At 43.5% G+C, this 19,303-nt stretch overlaps 2 pseudogenes; one reads left to right on the forward strand and one right to left on the reverse strand.

The window, feature by feature from the left end:
• Positions 1 to 2,336: 2,336 nt before the first annotated feature.
• LOC114202210 (olfactory receptor 10H3-like) lies at positions 2,337 to 3,283 on the forward strand (annotated as a pseudogene).
• A 7,092-nt stretch (positions 3,284 to 10,375) lies between these two features.
• LOC114202218 (olfactory receptor 10H3-like) lies at positions 10,376 to 14,328 on the reverse strand (annotated as a pseudogene).
• Positions 14,329 to 19,303: the final 4,975 nt, after the last annotated feature.

Raw genomic sequence — 19,303 nt, forward strand, 5'->3', positions numbered from 1 at the left:
TCTAAAACCCTTTTTGTGTCTCAGAGTCCATAGTCTCTCATGGTTCATCTCCCCCTCCGATTCCCCCCCCATTTTTCCCTTCCTTCCCCTAATGTCCTCCCTGCTATTCCTTATGTTCCACAAATAAGTGAAACCATATGATAATTGACTTTCTCTGCTTGACTTATTTCACTTAGCATAATCTCCTCCAGTCCCATCCATGTTGATGTAAAAGTTGAGTATTCATCCTTTCTGATGGCTGAGTAATATTCCATTGTATATACGGACCACATCTTCTTTATCCATTCATCTGTTGAAGGGCATCTTGGCTCTTTCCACAGTTTGGCTATTGCGGACATTGCTGCTATGAACATTGGGGCACATATGGCCCTTCTTTTCCCTACATCTGTGTCTTTGGGGTAAATACCCAGAAGTGCGATTGCTGGGTCAAGTGTAGCTCTATTTTTAAAACAGGACATCATTTTTTGACAAACACTTTTCGTGTTGCTATTTTCATTCTTTCAAAATCACCTAATGTTTGTGCTTCTGAAGTTTGCTTAAGAAGTCCTTCTCCACTCCTATATCAACAAAATTCTTCTCCTACACCTTCTCCTATTAACTTCCCAGTGTCCTATTTTGTATTTATGTCTTGAATTCTGGAATCCACCTTTGTGTGTGGTCTTGGACAGATATTCAGATTGACTTTCCTTCATAAAAGGAAAGTTTTCCTACCACAAACTCCTAAATAATCCACCATTTCCTTTTGATTTGTGCTCCCACCTTTATCACATGTTGAGCTGTGAATCATGGGGGGTTATTTTCTGAGGCATCCAATCAATTTGATCAGTGTCTGTGTCTGTTCCAGATTCACACTTAAAAAAGACTATGATGTCTATGATGAGTCTCCTCCCTGCCAGAGCATTTCTTTCCTATTGACTCCATTTTAGGAAGATTAGTATAGTTTTGCACTGACCTCATTTTTCAGAAGAAATTTGAGGAAACTTTTATGAGATGTACAGCTGATTCACTGGAAGTGTAAATGCAGTCAACCTGATGCTATAATTTGAGGAAGAAGTATTATCATTACCATATTCTCTGACCTCAACTGAGAATGTAGACTGTTCTCCATGTATTCAAATTGCCTTCTACATTTTTATTAATGGTAAAAATTTCTGATTTGCAGGTATTGCATGTTTTTGATTGATTCCTAGATATTTTCTAACAGAGGGTTCCAAAGTGTGCTATGAGTTCCCTAGGGTCCCAGAGACCCTTCTGGGGGAACCATCAGGTCTTCACTTTTCCAATGAAGGTGAGGATGTATTTTTGTCATATGCTTCAACTAAAACCACATACTGCCACAGGCTGAATGAAGAAGCAGCTACAAGCATCATCTTGTCTCCCACCCAGCCAGCATGGGACAAATATGCTAAAATGTAAAAAAAAAAAAAAAATGCCATTCTTGTCACTAAATGTTCATTTTGTAAAAGTAGTTACTTTCCTAAAAATATGTTGCTTACAAAGACATTGAATAGGTTGACTCTTCTGAATGTATCCCAAACTGAATATTGTCAGAGAACCTCAGTGTTCCTTTCTAATATGGTGAACATGGGGAGTGATAATGCACCAAACAAAAGCCCATTAGAGGCTCAAATTTTCTTGCGTGTAAAGAAATCGCCAGACCAAAATGTTAGAAAGCTGTATCTTTACATTTTGTGTCACTCTTGGGAATGGTATCTTACTTTTTACTTCAAATTCATAATTTGAGCGATTACTACTGGTGTAATTCTATGAGAAATACTGGTTTTGGAAGTGGATCTTCTGCATCTCTGTGCTCTCTCTCGCTGTGCTTTGTTCTGACTTCATTCTTTGCTTTTTCTGGGTGCACAAGCCGGTCTCTTCCTGTCAAATCCTCACATACCTTCTTTCTTTCTTTTTTTTTTTTAAGATTTTATTTATTTATTTGAGAGAGAGAATGAGAGAGAGAGAGTATGAGAGGGGGTTGGGTCAGAGGGAGAAGCAGACTTCCCGCTGAGCAGGGAGACTGATGCGGGACTCGATCCCAGGACTCCAGGATCACGACCTGAGCTGAAGGTAGTCGCTTAACCAACTGAGCCACCCAGGCGCCCATCATATACCTTCTTTCTTTTTCTTTCCTCAGAGCACCGCTCAGGGCTTTCAAGTTCCATGCTAAAGAACAGCAGAAACAGTGAGTATCCTTGTCATTTTCCAAATCCTAACACACTGCATTTAAAGTTCTTCCATTTTGTAGATTTTTTAGGGTATATTGTTACATAGATTCATGATCTTTATTCTGGTCACCTTCATTCCCTGTGATCTGAGCAGATGCAGCATTGGAAGCTGGTCAGAACTATAGCATGGTGTCTGAATTCATCCTCGTGGGCTTCTCCAACTTCCCACAGCATCTCCTGCCTGCCTTCTTCCTGCTGTACCTGCTGATGTACCTGTTCACTCTGCTGGGGAACCTGATCATCATGGCCACTGTGTGGAGTGAGCGCAGCCTGCACACACCCATGTACCTCTTCCTGTGTGCCCTGTCCACCTCCGAGATTCTGTTCACTGTTGCTGTCACCCCTCGAATGCTGGTTGACATGCTCTCTAGCCACCGCTCCATCACCTTTGTGGCCTGTGCCAGCCAGATGTTCTTCTCCTTCACATTTGGCTTCACCCACTCCTTCCTGCTCATGATCATGGGCTATGACCGCTATGTGGCCATCTGCCACCCCCTGCGCTACAACGTGCTCATGAGCACCCACACCTGTGCCCGTCTAGTATCCTGGACCTGGGCTGGTGGCTCAGTCATGGGGATGATGGTGACCCTGATAGTTTTTCACCTCACCTTCTGTGGGTCAAACATGATCCAGCATTTTGGCTGCCATGTGTTTTCCCTCCTAAAGTTGTCCTGTGGGAAGGAGACATCCTCTGTCACCTTGGGTGTGATCCTGGTGTGTGTCACAGCTCTGATGGGCTGTTTATTCTTCATCATTCTCTCTTATGTCTTCATTGTGGCTGCTATATTGAGGATCCCCTCAGCTGAGGGCAGGCACAAGACTTCTCCACATGTGTGTCCCACCTCACTGTGGTCATTGTGCACTACGGTTTTGCCTCCATTATCTACCTCAAGCCGAAGGGCCCCCATTCTATGGACAGTAACACTCTGATGACCACCACCTATACAGTCTTCACTCCCTTTCTCAGCCCAATCATTTTCAGCCTCAGGAATAAGGAGCTCAAGAATGCCATAAAGAAAAGCTTCCAGAGAAAATTCAGTCCCCTAAGCACCTGATGGCTAGCTTTGTGGTGAGGAAATATGATAGCAGGGCTAGGAATAATACCGACTCTCTCCATAGGACTGCTGTAGAGATTCAATATATGAGAATACTAAACAGGTATTGTTGGATGCATCCATAGGTGTTGGATGCATGGTAGGTGTTTGTTTTTCTTCAATGTGTTTGCCTCCCTCGTACATAGCCTCTAGTGATCACCATCTCTAGTTCTTGACCCCATGTGATGAAGTCCATCCCATTACCTCTGTCTAAGAATGTGTTATCTACCTATGGGTTGGTGGGGCACATCACAAGAACGTGTCTGTACACTCATACACAGCGCTCTTCTTGCATGGACAAGGAAGGCAGACCCTCCCCTCCTCCACCATAAGAATAACAGGAGTAAGCATCATAATGAATGCCATCATCATTGGGGCTTTTCTTATCAGGCACTGTGTCCAGCGTTGTATAAGTATTATTTTTAATTATGACAAATGCACAAGAGAAAATAAATTATTCGTCTCCAAGAAGATGACTGACTCTTTATAGTTCCTGCTGTCTTGGGTGGTGTTGACCTTAAGGAAGTTTCTATGTTGATCTGAGTTGAGTGAAGGATGTCTGAATGTGAAGTAAAAGAGAAAGAGGGAGGGAGGGAGGGAGGGAGAGGGAAAGAGTGGAAGGAAGAGAGGGTTCAGTGTTTGGATAAGAACATACAGAATATTAAAAGTGTGTTGCTGTCTGACATCTTATGGAAATCCCTTTCCCTTTTCCCCACATTACTTTCCTTTTTTTTTATTAATTTTATTTTATTATGTTAGTCACCACACATTACATCATTAGTTTTTGATGCAGTGTTCCATGATTCATTATTTTCATATAATACCCAGTGCTCCGTGCAATACATGCCCTCCTTAATACCCATCACCAGGCCAACCCATCCTCCCACCTCCCTCCCCTCTGAAACCCTCAGTTTGTTTCCCAGAATCCATAGTCTCTCACTGTTTTTCTCCCCCTCCGATTTCCTCCCCTTCACTTTCCCCTTCCTTCCCCTAATGTCCTCCATGCTGTTCCTTATGTTCCACATATAAGTGAAACCATATGATAATTGTCTTTCTCTGCTTGACTTATTTCCCTTAGCATAATTCCCTCCAGTTCCATCCATGTCGATGCAAGTGGTGGGTATTCATCTTTTCTGAAAAGGATGAGTAATATTCCATTGAATATATGGACCACATCTTCTTTATCCACCACATTACTTTGGGTAAAACATCAAGTTCTTATTCCTATGTTTATTTGACTCTATCTAGGGGATGTGTTGTAGGGTAAGTGCTATCTCAAGATGGCAGAAGAGAGGTCAAGGGTATGCGTACTATTATTATGCAGATGAGAAATGTTGGTGGAGGTCACACAACACGTGAATGAAGGGGGTCACAGGGAACATTAGGCTTGTCTGATTCCTATGCTTGGGGTTTGGAAAAGCATATGTCTGCACATCTGGGAAGGAGTCCTTCAGTGGATCTAAACTATTACTCAAAGATGAGGCCAGATACTGGAGCTGGAGAGAGAAGATGCTTTGTAATATTAAACCCACAGCCACCAGTCATCTCGTGAACATACAAGGACTCTCATCAGAGGGTCAGTAAACAAAGACACACCAAATATTAGTTTGATTATATTTCAGAAAGGCATATGTTAATGTGGATTCTTTGGCTTGGACCACCAGGACAACAGGGGTAGGGAAGAACTTGACCACAGGGAGAAGTAGGGTCCCCAGCCACCACTCATCTCATTAACATAGAGAAGCCACTATTATCACTCCTGAGACAGGGGCTTAGGGGCTGATGTTTTGTATGGTGACTAACATAACATAATAAAACTAAAAAACAAATAAAGTTTCCTTCTGAAATAAATAAATAAATAAAAAATATAAAAGGGAAAAAAATTTTTAAAGTTTTTCTCAACCTGATACCAACTGAGACTTTCTTAGCTAACTGAGAATATATACTGCAAAACTAGCAAATAGTATATGAAGTGGTGAACTATCGATGCTTTCATTTAGAATCAGAAAACATGACAAGGTTACTCACTGTCTCTGCTGGTCATTAGCAGGGAACTGAAAGTCTGGAGTGGTACTTGAGAATGTCAAGGAAAGGAAGAATATCGGGACAGAAATGGAAGAGATGTGGTCATCTACCTAGAAAAGTAATAGAATGAAAGTAAAATATTTTTGAGCAAAGACACAATACAAGCTGCAGAAGACTAGATCAATTTCCCAAACTCATAGCATTGCCCATAGAATTAAACACATAATACCCATGAAAACGTAGATTTTTTAACTTTTATTTTATTTTATTATGTTATGTTAGTCACCATATAGTACATCATTAGTTTTTGATGTAGTGATCCACGACTCATTGTTTTCATATAACACCCAGTGCTCCATGCTGTACATGCCCTCCTTAATACCCACCACTGGGCCAACGCATCCCCCCACGCCCCTCCCCTCCAAAACCCTCAGTCTGTTTCTCAGAGTCCGTAGTCTCTCATGGTTCATCTCTCCCTCCGATTCCCACTCCCTTCATTTTTCCCTTCCTTCTCCTAATGTCCTCCATGCTATTCCTTATGTTCCACAAATAAGTGAAACCATATGATAATTGACTTTCTCTGCTTGACTTATTTCACTTAGCATAATCTTCTCCAGTCCCATCCATGTTGGTATAAAAGTTGGGTGTTCATCCTTTCTGATGGCTGAGTAATATTCCGTTGTATATATGGACCACATCTTCTTTATCCATTCATCTGTTGAAGGGCATCTTGGCTCTTTCCACAGTTTGGTTATTGCAGACATTGCTGCTATGAACATTGGGGTGCATATGGTATAAGGAAATACACCGTCTTTTCACTACATCTGTGTCTTTGGGGTAAATACCCGGTAGTGTAATTGCTGGGTCATAGGGTAGCTCTATCTTTAGTTTTTTCAGGCACCTCCACACTGTTTTCCAAAGTGTCTGTACCAACTTGCATTCCCACCAACAGTGTAAGAGGGTTCCCCTTTCTCCACAACCTCTCCAACATTTGTTGTTTCTTGCCTTGTCAATTTTTGCCCTTCTAACTGGTGTAAGGTGGTATCTTAATGTGGTTTTGATTTGAATTTCCCTGATGGCCAATGATGATGAACACTTTTTCATGTGTCTGTTAGCCATTTGTATGTCTTCTTTGGAGAAGTGTCTGTTCATGTCTTCTGCCCGTTTTTTTACTTGATTATTTGTTTTTTGGGTGTTGAGTTTGAGAAGTTCTTTATAGATCTTGGAAATCAGCGCTTTGTAGGGTCATTTGCAAATATCTTCTCCCATTCTGTGGGTTGCCTTTGTTTTGTTGACTGTTTCCTTTGCTGTGCAGAAGCTTTTTATCTTGACGTATTGTATGGTGACTAACACAACATAATAAAATTAAAAAAAAAGTAGTCTCTTATGGTTTGTCTCCCTCTCTGGTTTCATCTTGTTTTATTTTTTCCTCTCTTGCCCTATGATCCTCTGTTTTGTTTCTCAAATTCCTCATATCAGTGAGATCGTATGATAATTGTCTTTCTCTGATTGACTTATTTCACTCAGCTTAATACCCTCTAGTTCCATCCATGTCATTGCAAATGGCAAGATTTCATTTTTTTGATAGCTGCATAATATTCCATTGTGTATGTATATATGTGTGTATATATATATATATACACCACATCTTCTTTATCCATTCATCTGTTGATGGACATCTAGGCTCTTTCCATAGTTTGGCTGTTGTGGACATTGCTGCTATAAACATTGGGGTTCATGTGTATCTTTGGAGTAAATACCCAGCAGTGCAACTGCTCGATCATAGGGTAGTTCTATTTTCAACTTTTTGCGGAACCTCCATACTGTTTTCCAGAGTGGCTGCACCACCTGCCTTCTCACCGACAGTGTAGGAGGGTTCCCCTTTCTCTGCATCCTTGCCAACATCTGTCTTTTCCTGACTTGTTAATTTTAGCCATTCTATACACCAAAAACAAGACAGAAGAAAGAGAAATTAAGGAGTCAATCCCATTTACAGTAGCACCCAAAACCACAAGATACCTAGGAAAAAATCTAACCAAAGAGGCAAAGAATCTGTACTCAGAAAACTATGCAACACTTATGAAAGAAATTGAGGAAGACACAAAGAAATGGAAAAACTTTCCAAGCTCATGGATTGGAAGAACAAATATTGGGAAAAAAATCTGTGCTGCCTAGAGCAATCTACACATTTAATGCAATCCCTATCAAAATACCATCCACTTTTTTCAAAGAAATGGAACAAATAATTCTAAAATTTGTATGGATCCAGAAAAGACCCCGAATAGCCAAAGCAATGTTGAAAAAGAAAAGCAAAGCTGGTGGCATCACAATTCCGGACTTCAAGCTCTATTACAAAGCTGTCGTCATCAAGACAAAATGGTACTGGCACAAAAACAGACACATAGATCAATGGAACAGAATAGAGAGCCCAGAAATGGACCCTCAACTCTACGGTCAACTAATCTTTGACAAAGCAGGAAAGAATGTCCAATGGAAAAAAGACAGTCTCTTCAACAAAATGTGTTGGGAAACTTGGACAGCCACATGCAGAAGAATGAAATTGGACCATTTTCTTTTACCATACACAAAATTAAACTCAAAATAGATAAAAGACCTAAATGTGAAACAGGAATCCATCAAAATCCTTGAGGAGAACATAGGCAGCAACCTCATCGACCTCAGCCTCAGCACCTTCTTCCTACAAACATCACCAAAGACAAGGGAAGTAATGGCAAAAATGAATTACTGGGACTTCATGAGGCTAAAAAGCTTTTGCACAGCAAAGGAAACAGTCAACAAAACCAAAAGACAACCAAAAGAATAAGAGAAGATATTTGCAAATGACATATCAGATAAAGGGCTAGCATCAAAAATCTTTAAAGAACTTATCAAACTCAACACCCAAAGAACAAATAATCCAATCAAGAAATGGGAAGAAGACATGAAGAGACATTTCTGCAAAGAAGACATACAAATGACCAACAGACACATGAAAAAGTGCTCAACATCACCGGCATAAGAGAAATCCAAATCAAAACTTCAGTGAGGTACCACCTCACACCAGTCAGAATGGCTAAAAAGATGGTTTTAAGACAAGGAAAAGACAGAGGAAAACCACCATGGACTTTCACTGTATACCTATTTATTTCCCCAGACTAGAAAGTGCCCACTGCTAATTGAAATATGGGGAGGAAGCAATCCTTGTGGACTGCTGGAAAGAACCAAGAATGGAGAAGCATAAATTTCACATGCTCTGTGCACCAGGTCATGGTCTCCTGAGCATCAATCTCGATTCTCACACCTGTCTAAAGGGGGCATGTCAGAGGATATTTAGGTAGCATTACCTGTAGTGGGGAAATGGACAAGCTGCTTGGGAAACGAAAGTGGGAAAAGGGAGGTCGCATGGGCTGGATGCAAACATTAGAGTCTAGGTAGGAGTTCAATGCACACACAGCAGTGTAAATGAACCTATAAAATGGTCTTGAATGAATGAAGCAAAAGCAGATGAACACTCTAGCATAATTCCACTGGGCACATGAAAATTAGAGCACCTTGAAACTATTCTGGTTGATGCTGTAACAGTGTATACATGTCATTATACATTTTCAAAACCCAAGATGTGCAATACAGACTGAGAACCCTAATTTAACCTGTGGGCTTAGTTAATAATAACGTAACCATATTGGTTCACCAACTGGAACAAATGCACCACAAGAATACCAGATTGTACAACCATTAGCAGCAACCCTGGCCTCAACCCACCAGATGCCAGTAGCATCCCCCCCTCCTCATGAGCTCTGACAGGCAAAAAGATCCTCCAGGCATGTACAAACATTTCAGGTTGAGGGGCAGAATCAGCCCCAAGCAAGAATGTAGACTTAGAAGCTGCAAAGGGCACTAGGTTGGGTGAAGAACCCATGACTCAGAATGGGCAACCTGAGAAGACCCCCAGCAGCTGCCCAAGGCTAAGAACCTGTCTTATGACCTTCTCCCAGGCCCTATCTTCATACCCAGTCTGGGTCTTGCTCCCCATAACTGTTCGAGTATTGCCACCTACCCTGTCCCTCCTGGTCCCCCTCAGCCTGGGCTACCTCTTCCAGGAAGCAGCCAGCAGGGGAGGGCAGAAGAAGCTCTCCTGCCCATGGCTGTCAACAGCACACAGGGGCAGGTGTGGGGCCAGACCTCGGGGCGCCTGGAACTGATGCTGTGTGCTTTATCCCTGCTGCAGCTTCCCAGCAGGCTGCTCCCCAGGGCTTCCCTGGGACACCAACCTGCAAGGCTGCCCTCAGGGTCTGGAGATGCCAGGAGGATCATCACAGGGCCTTTAGGGACCTGAAGCCTCTACTCCTTCCTCCAATAACCCAACACAACCAAGGCTTCCTGCTTCTCTCTCTGCCCAGAGAACCCCAGTCCCTGCTGAGGACTAGGAGCTCCCAGTCCTGGGGGAGACAGGGCAAGAGTAGATGCCCTCAAGTCCTTGGGATCAGGGCAAGGTCAGAGGGAAGACAGGAGTTGAACAGCTGAGCAGTAGAGAGTGGGAATCCAGGGCTCTGCCCTGGGATCAAGGCAGCTGGAAGACTTCCCAGAATAAGGGTAATTTAGAGCTGGGTCTTGGAGATGGGTTTCTCTTGGTCATCAGAAGTGTTCAGAGTCTTCTGACCAAACTGGATAACCCCACTTCTCCTCTTGATCGATTTACCCTGTCTCTGTTGTCATGATGATCCAGCCAGAGAATCCACCTGAGGATGTCATCCTTGGGCTCTAATAAAACATTTGGTCTTTGTCCAGTTCCTGAGACACAGCCTCTAAGCCCCTGTCTCAGGAGTGAGAATAGTGCCTTCTGTATGTTAATGAGATAAGTGGTGCCTGGGGGCCCCACCTCTCCCTGTGGTCAAGTTCTTCCCTACCCCTGTTGTCCTGGTGGTCCAAGCCAAAGAATCCAAATTAACATATGCCTCTCTGTAATATAATCAAACTAATATTTGGCCTCTTATGTGTCTTTGTTTACTGACCATCTAATGAGAGTCTTTACCACCATACTGGCCAATAGGAGCTTAGGGGACTGAATTTTCTCTGGAAGCTTTTCTTTATGGCATTCTTGAGCTCCTTATTCCTGAGGCTGAAAATGATCGGGCTGAGAAAGGGGGTGAAGACTATATAGGTGGTGGTCATCAGAGTGTTACTATCCATAGAATGGCGGCCCTTGGGCTTGAGGTAGATCATGGAGGCAAAACCATAGTGTACAATGACCACAGTGAGGTGGGACACACATGTGGAGAAGGTCTTGTGCCTGCCCTCAGCAGAGGGGATCTTCAGTATGGTGACCACAATGAAGACATAGGAGAGGATGATGAGGAATAAACAGCCCATCAGAGCTGTGACACACACCAGGGACCACACCCAAGGTGACAGAGGATGTCTCCTCCCCACAGGACAACTTTAAGAGGGAAAGTGCATAGCATAAAAATGGTGTATCACATTAGACTCACAGAAGATGAGGTGAAAAACTATTCAGTACCACCATCATCCCCATGACTGAGCCACCAGCCCAGGACCAGGACATTGGATGGGCACAGGTGTGGGTGCTCATGAGCACGTTGTACCTCAAAGAGTGGCAGATGGCCACATAGCAGTCATTGCCCATGATCATGAACAAAAAGGAGTGCTATATGTTCTCGCAGCACTATGCCCTCAATTATTCATTCATTTAGTGAAGAAATGTTATTCAAGACTTATTTTATATGGAAATATTCAAGGTGCTCGAATCCAGCAATGACCAAGGTCTAGGGCCCTGCTCTTTCCTTTTCATGGTCCACTGAGAGAAGCTGTCATATAACCAAAGATGACAGCACAGAGTGGTCAGTGGTGTGTTGGGGACAGCCTAGGGATCTGCAGAAGCTAGGTGTGGGTCTCACACCCAGCCTGGTATTTTGAGACTTTGAAATTGGTGATGTCTACAGGGAGACCTGAAGTGTGAAGTCTGATTCAGGTGAGGCAGGCAGTTGGAAGAGCGGTGTCCAGACAGAGGGGACAGCAAGTACAAAGCCTCAGGGTGACAAAGGCATAGTGCATTTGGGACAATGGTATGTTCAGTGCACAGGGAGAGTTGGAAGTCACTACTGCAGTTCTGGAATTAAAGGCAGATGGGTAAAAAAAAAAGAAGAAAAAGAAAAAAAGGGACACCTGGGTGGCTCAGTTGGTTAAGTGTCTGCCTTTGGCTCAGGCCATGATCCCAGGGTCCTGGGATCGAGTCCCACATCGGGGTCTCTGCTCACTGGGGAGCCTGCTTCTCTCTGCCTGCCACTTCCCTTGCTTGTTCTCTCTCTCTCTCTGACAAATAAATAAATAAAATTAAAAAAAAATAAAGGCAGACAGGTGAGTAGGGCAAGAGCATGCAAGACCATGGCATCCACTTGAAGAGTTTGTTCTAAGGGCAGTGGGAACTCCTAAATGTTTTTTAAATACATAGAGGAAAGAGCTGTATTCCATTATGTGAAAGTATTCATGGATGTTTCCATTTGGGGCTTCCTATGAGGGTGTTCTTATGACATCTAGTACATGTCCTTTGGTGGATTGATACTTATGTGTTCTGCTGGGTCTATAGTTAGGTGTGTAAATACTGACCCATTGGGAATAGATATTTGAATAGATACTACCAAACAGTTTCCCAAACTGGTTGTACCAAGAGGTACATTTTAAGCACAAGCAGCATGGTCAGATTCCTGTTTGTAGAGACCCCCTCTGGCTGGTGTGATGGAAGCAGCTGCTGAGGGCAGGTGGGATGAGCAGACTGAGGAAGAGATGGGGAGAGGTGCATGAGGGCACCCTGGATGGGGTGAAGTGGCAAACTGAGGTTGATTTCAGACATAGAATGGACAGTGTTGCTGATTGGACTGAGGGAGACGGGAAGTGAAATTTCTACTTCTAATGCTCAAAACACCAAATATGTGAGTTCTTTCCACACCAATGACCAATTCTCCAACTACCCAGACACTATCTTGGTGTCCTATAATTCTGTTCAGTTCTGATACTTACTACCTGGAGATGCCAGTCACAAGTATTGGGTGCCCAGTGTACCTGCACTTCTTTCTGACATGGCTACAAAGGTGAGGGTTTCCACATTCCCCCTTTCAGTTTGGGTACTTTCCTAGAATAACTCACAAAAATCAGGAAAATGCAACACTTACTCTTCCCAGTTTATTATGAAAGAACAACTCAGGAACAGCCAAATAAAAGAGATGAATCCTACAAGGTATGGAGGAAGGAGCAAGGAACTCCCATGCCCTCTCTGGACATGCCACGGTCCTAGCACCACCATGTGTTCACCAGCTGGGAAGTTCTCTGAATCCCACTGTTTAAGGAGTTTTTATGGGGGTTTGATTACACAGACATGATTGATTAAATCTTTCATCCTTATTGAGCATCAATCTGTGGCTCCTCTCCCCTCCCTGGAGGTTGCAATTCTCTAATCACCCCTTGGAAGTTCTGGTGAGCAGCCCCCTTCCTAAAACTATATAGGAGTCCGAAGCCACCACTCATCTCATTAACATACAGAAGCCACTATTCTCACTCCTGAGATGGGGGCCTAAGGGCTGTGTCTCAGGAACTGGGCAAAGACCAAATGTGTTATTAGAGCCCAGGTATGCAAATACTAACGTGGATTCTCTGGCTGGATCACCATGACAACAGAGATAGGGTAAGTCAACCAAGGGAAGAAGTGGGGCTATCCAGTTTGGTCAGAAGACTCTGAACACTTCTGATGACCGGGGCGCCTGGGTGGCTCAGTTGGTTAAGCGACTGCCTTCAGCTCAGGTCATGATCCTGGAGTCCCGGGATCGAGTCCCACATCGGGCTCCCTGCTCAGCAGGGAGTCTGCTTCTCCCTCTGACCCTCTTCCCTCTCATGCTCTCTGTCTCTCATTCTCCTCTCTCTCAAATGAATAAATAAAATCTTTAAAAAAAAAAAAAAAGAACACTTCTGATGACCAAGAGAAACCAGTCTCCAAGACCCAGCTCTAAATTACCCTTATTCTGGGAAGCCTTCCAGCTGCCTTGATCCCAGGGCAGAGCCCTGGATTCCCATTCTGGGGTGCTCAGCTCCTGCCTTCCCTCTGACCTTGCCATGACCCCAAGGACTTGAGGGCATCTAATCTTGCCCTGTCTCCCCCAAGACTGGGAGCCCCTAGTCCTCAGCAGGGTCTGTGGCTCTCTGGGCAGAGAAAGAATCAGGGAGCCTTGGTTGTGTTGGAGTGTTGGAGGAAGGAGTAGAGGCTTCAGGTCCCTGGAGGCCCTCTGATGATCCTGCTGGCATCTCCAGACCCTGAGGGCAGCCTTGCAGGTTGGTGTCCCGGGAGGCCCTGGGGAGCAGCCTTCTGTTTGCTCAGGAGCACATGTCCGGTGCACAGAGCAAGTGAAGTCTTGGTTCTCACCAGCAGGGATAAAGCACACAGCATCAGTTCCAGGAGCCCTGAGGTCTGGCCCCACACCTGCCCCTGTATGCTGTTGACAGCCTCAGGAAGGAGAGCTTCTTCTGCCCTCCCCTGCCGGGTGCTTCCTGAAAGAGGCTGCCCAGGCTGAGGGGGACCAAAAGGGACGGGGTAGGTGGCAGTACTCGGACAGTTGAGGGGAGCAAGGCCCAGGCTGGGGACGGGGACAGGGCCTGGGAGAAGGTCGTAAGACAGGCTCTTAGCCTTGGGCAGCTGCTGGGGGTCTTCTCAGGTTGCCCATTCTGGGTCTTGGGTTCTCATCCATCCTAGTGCCCTTTGCAGCTTCTAAGTCTGCATTCTTGTTTGGGGCTGATTCTGCCCCTCAACCCAAAAAGTTTGTACATCCCTGGAGGACCTTTTTGTTGTCGGAGCTCATGGGGAGGGAGGGGATGCTACTGGCATCAGGTGAGTCGAGGCCAGGGTTGCTGCTAATGATTGTACAATCTGGTATTCTTGTAGTGCGTTTGTTCCGGTTGGTGAACCAATATGGATACATTTTTTTTTCACCGTTCAAAATTTATTTGGGTACAGATCCTTTGCCTCTTTGGTTAAATTTATTCCTAAGTATCTTATGGTTATGGGTGCAATTGTAAATGGGATCCACTCCTTGATTTCTCTCTTCTGTCTTGTTGTTGGTGTATAGGAATGCCACTGATTTCTGTGCATTGATTTTATAGCCTGCTACTTCACTGAATTCCTGTATGAGTTCTAGCAGTTTTGGGGTGGAGTCTTTTAGGTTTTCCACATACAGTATCATATCATCTACAAAGAGTGAGAGTTTGACTTCCTCTTTGCCGATTTGGATGCCTTTGATTTCTTTTTGTTGTCTGATTGCTGTGGCTAGGACTTCCAATACTATGTTGAATAGCAGTGGTGAGAGAGGACTTCCCTGCCGCATTCCTGACCTTAGGGGAAAAGCTCTCAGCTTTTCCCCATTGAGAATGATATTCGCTGTAGGTTTTACATAGATGGCTTTTATGATATTGAGGTATGTACCCTCTATCCCTATACTCTGAAGAGTTTTGATCAAGAAAGGATGCTGTACTTTGTCAAATGCTTTTTCTGCATCTATTGAGAGGATCATATGATTCTTGTTCTTTCCTTTGTTAATGTATTCTATCACGTTGATTGATTTGTGGATGTTGAACCATCCTTGCAGCCCAGGGATAAATCCCACTTGGTCGTGGTGAATAATCCTTTTAATGTACTGTTGGATCCTATTGGCTAGTATTTTGGTGAGAATTTTTGCATCCATGTTCATCAAGGATATTGGTCTGTAATTCTCCTTTTTGATGGGATCTTTGTCTGGTTTTGGGATCAAGGTAATGCTGGCCTCATAAAATGAGTTTGGAAGTTTCCCTTCCATTTCTATTTTTTGGAACAGTTTCAGGAGAATAGGTATTAATTCTTCTTGAAATGTCTGATAGAATTCCCCTGGGAAGCCATCTGGCCCTGGGCTTTTGTTTCTTGGGAGATTTTGGATGACTGCTTCAATTTGCTTAGTGGTTATAGGTCTGTTCAGGTTTTCTATTTCTTCCTGGTTCAGTTTTGGTAGTTGATACATCTCTAGGAATGCACCCATTTCTTCCAGGTTATCTAATTTGCTGGCATAGAGTTGCTCGTAATATGTTCTTATAATTGTTTGTATTTCTTTGGTGTTGGTTGTGATCTCTCCTCTTTCATTCATGATTTTGTTGATTTGGGTCATTTCTCTTTTCTTTTTGATCAGTCTGGCCAGGGGTTTATCAATCTTGTTAATTCTTTCAAAGAACCAGCTCCTAGTTTCGTTGATCTGTTCTACTGTTCTTTTGGTTTCTATTTCATTGATTTCTGCTCTGATCTTTATGATTTCTCTTCTCCTGCTGAGTTTAGGCTTTATTTGCTGTTTTTTCTCCAGCTCCTTTAGGTGTAGGGTTAGATTGTGTATTTGAGACCTTTCTTGTTTCTTGAGAAAGGCTTGTATTGCTATATACTTTCCTCTCAGGACTGCCTTTGCTGTATCCCAAAGATTTTGGACAGTTGTGTTTTCATTTTCATTGGTTTCCATGAATTTTTTTAATTCTTCTTTAATTTCCTGGTTGACCCATTCATTCTTTAGTAGGATGCTCTTTAGCCTCCATGTATTTGAGTTCTTTCCGACTTTCCTCTTGTGATTGAGTTCTAGTTTCAAAGCATTGTGGTCTGAAAATATGCAGGGAATGATCCCAATCTTTTGGTACCGGTTGAGACCTGATTTGTGACCTAGGATGTGATCAATTCTGGAGAATGTTCCATGGGCACTAGAGAAGAATGTGTATTCCGTTGCTTTGGGATGGAATGTTCTGAATAGGTCTGTGAAGTCCATTTGGTCCAGTGTGTCATTTGAAGTCTTTCTTTCCTTGTTGATCTTTTGCTTAGATGATCTGTCCATTTCAGTCAGGGGGGTGTTAAAGTCCCCCACTAGTATTGTATTGTTGTCAATGTGTTTCTTTGCTTTTGTTATTAATTGCCTTATATAATTGGCTGCTCCCATGTTCGGGGCATAGATATTTACAATTGTTAGATCTTCCTGTTGGATAGACCCTTTAAGTAGGATATAGTGTCCTTCCTCATCTCTTATTACGGTCTTTGTTTTAAAATCTAGTTTGTCTGTTATAAGGATTGCCACCCCAGCTTTCTTTTGGTGTCCATTAGCATGGTAAATGGTTTTCCACCCCCTCACTTTCAATCTGGGGGTGTCTTTGGGTCTAAAATGAGTCTCTTGCAGACAGCATATGGATGGGTCTTGTTTTTTAATCCAATCTGATAGCCTGTGTCTTTTGATTGGGGCATTGAGCCCATTTACATTCAGGGTAACTATTGAAAGGTATGAATTTAGTGCCATTGGATTGCCTGTAAGGTGACTGTTACTGTATGTTGTCTGTGTTTCTTTCTGATCTTTGCTGCTTATAGGCTCTCTCTTTGCTTAGAGGACCCCTTTCAATATTTCTTGGAGGGCTGGTTTCATGTTTGCAAATTCCTTTAGTTTTTGTTTGTTCTGGAAGCTTTTTCTCTTTCCTTCTATTTTCAATGACAGCCTAGCTGGATATAGTATTCTTGGCTGCATATTTTTCTCGTTTAGTTCTCTGAAGATATCTTGCCAGTCCTTTCTGGCCTGCCAGGTCTCTGTGGATAGGTCTATTGCCAATCTAATATTTGTACCATTGTAGGTTACATATCTCTTCTCCCGAGCTGCTTTCAGGATTTTCTCTTTGTCTCTGAGACTCGTAAGTTTTACTCTTAGATGTCGGGGTGTTGACCTATTTTTATTGATTTTGAGAGGGGTTCTCTGTGCCTCCTGGATTTTGATGCCTGTTTCCTTCCTCACATTAGGGAAGTTCTCTGCTATTATTTGCTCCAATATACCTTCTGCCCCTCTCTCTCTTTCTTCTTCTTCTGGGATCCCAATTATTCTAATGTTGTTTCATCTTATCGAATCACTTATCTCTCGAATTCTGCCCTCATGATCCTGTAGTTGTTTCTCCCTCTTTTTCTCAGCCGCTTTACTTTCCATCATTTGGTCTTCTATATCACTGATTCTCTCTTCTGCCTCATTTATCCTAGCAGTTAGGGCCCCCATTTTTTATTGCACCTCATCAATAGCCTTTTTGATTTCGACTTGGTTAGATTTTAGTTCTTTTATTTCTCCAGAAAGGGTTTCTCTAATAACTTCCACGCTTTTTTCAAGCCCAGCTAGTATCTTTAAAGTCATGATTCTGAACTCTAGGTCCGACATCATACTAATGTCCGTATTGAGTAGGTCCCTGGCTGACGGTACTACCTCTTGTTCTTTTTGCTGAGGTGATTTTTTCGTCTTGTCATTTTGTCCAGAGGAGACTAGATGAATGAGAGAACAAAATGCTAACAGGTTAACAACGTCCCCAGCAAATATACTGTATACAAATCAGAAAAGACCTGAAACCAGGGGAAAAGAAAGGGAAAGAAAGAAAAAAGAAAGAGAAAAAAAAGATAAAAAAGATAAAAACAAAAATAGAACAATACAAAAAAAAGCAGAATGTGATCAAATATGATCAGGCTAGTGCATAGATCAGTGCCACACACTAGATTTTGGGCGTATTTTGGTCTGTTAGAAAAAAGTGCCTCCTGAAATTTTAAAGGAAGAAAGACATATATGTACAAAATAAGGGTTGATACAATGAAGGGATAGAAGATGACTGTAAAGATAAAAATTATAAAAGATTTTATAAAAGGACTTGATAAGATAAGAAGTTGTTTGAAAAAAGAAAGAAGATTTAAAAAAGAAAAAAGGGAGAGAATGTGATCAGGCAGGAGACTAGAACAGAGCCATACACTAGTGATTTAGGGTATATTTTGATCTGTTAGAAGAAACTGTATCTCAAAATTTTAAAGAGAGAACAACTTATATATATATGCCAAAAATAAGGGTAACTACTATGAAGGGATAAAATATGACTCTAAAAATGAAAAATAAAAAAATGTTTTGTTTTTTTTTTTAAAAAAGAGATTGATAAGATGTTGGTTGAAAAAGGGAAAAAGAAAAAGAAGAAAAAAAAAACAGTTAACAAAAATTAACTTTGATGAACTAATGAATCATGGTAAAAAAAAGCCCTGAATTCTATGTGCAGTATTCCCCTTGCACTGGAGTTCTCCCGTTCTCCTTGATCGGTAAACTTGGTCTTGGCTTGCTGGCTGTTCGTGCTGATCTTCTGGGGGAGGGGCCTGTTGCTGTGGTTTCCAAATGTCTTTGCCCGAGGCTGAATTGCCCCGCCCTTGTCAGTCCGGGCTAAGCAAGCTGCTCGGGTTTGATCTCAGGAGCTTTTGTTCCCTGTAAGCTCTCCATACAGCCTTGGAGGACCAGGGCAAAAATGGTGGCCTCCCAATCTCCACCCGGAGGAGCTGAGAACTCGGGGCCCCGCTCCTCAGTGCGCCCCCAGAGAAAAGCAGTCACTCCCTTGTCCCCGGTCTCCAGCCGCACTCCGTGCTCACCCGGCCTGTGACCGAGCGTTTGTATCTCTGGCACCCGACCCCGTGTGGAGTCTCCAAACCCAGCAGATCCCTGCGGTTCGTTCCCGCGCCGCTCCTCCCCGGGAAGGAAGGGGAGTCTCCCCGGATCTGCCGCCTGTTGGGTCCCTGCTGGAGGAGCAGTGGCCCGACTGGGCCGCGGATCACAGTTTATGGCAACCCCGAGCTGAGAGCCCGCGCCTCGGCTCCGTCTCTGCAGCCGGCTTCCCCGCTCCGGTACCTGGGAGCTCTGCCGCACTCAGGCTCCCCCGGTCTTTCTGTGACCCCAAGGGTCCTGAGACCACACTGTCCCGCGAGGGTTCCATCCCCGCTTAGCCACTGCAGCGACGTCCCTCAGCGGAGCCGACTTCTAAAAGGTCCAATTTTGTGCTCCGTGGCTCTAGCACTTGCCAGAAGCGGCCCACGGAGGCCCCTTCCCCGCTGTCTATCCTCCCGAATATCGCCTCGGA

This window comes from Eumetopias jubatus, unplaced genomic scaffold (genome assembly GCF_037043125.1).
Source record: "Eumetopias jubatus isolate StellerSeaLion01/CBP00866 unplaced genomic scaffold, mEumJub1_p1.0 scaffold_1, whole genome shotgun sequence".
Lineage (NCBI taxonomy): Eukaryota > Metazoa > Chordata > Mammalia > Carnivora > Otariidae > Eumetopias > Eumetopias jubatus.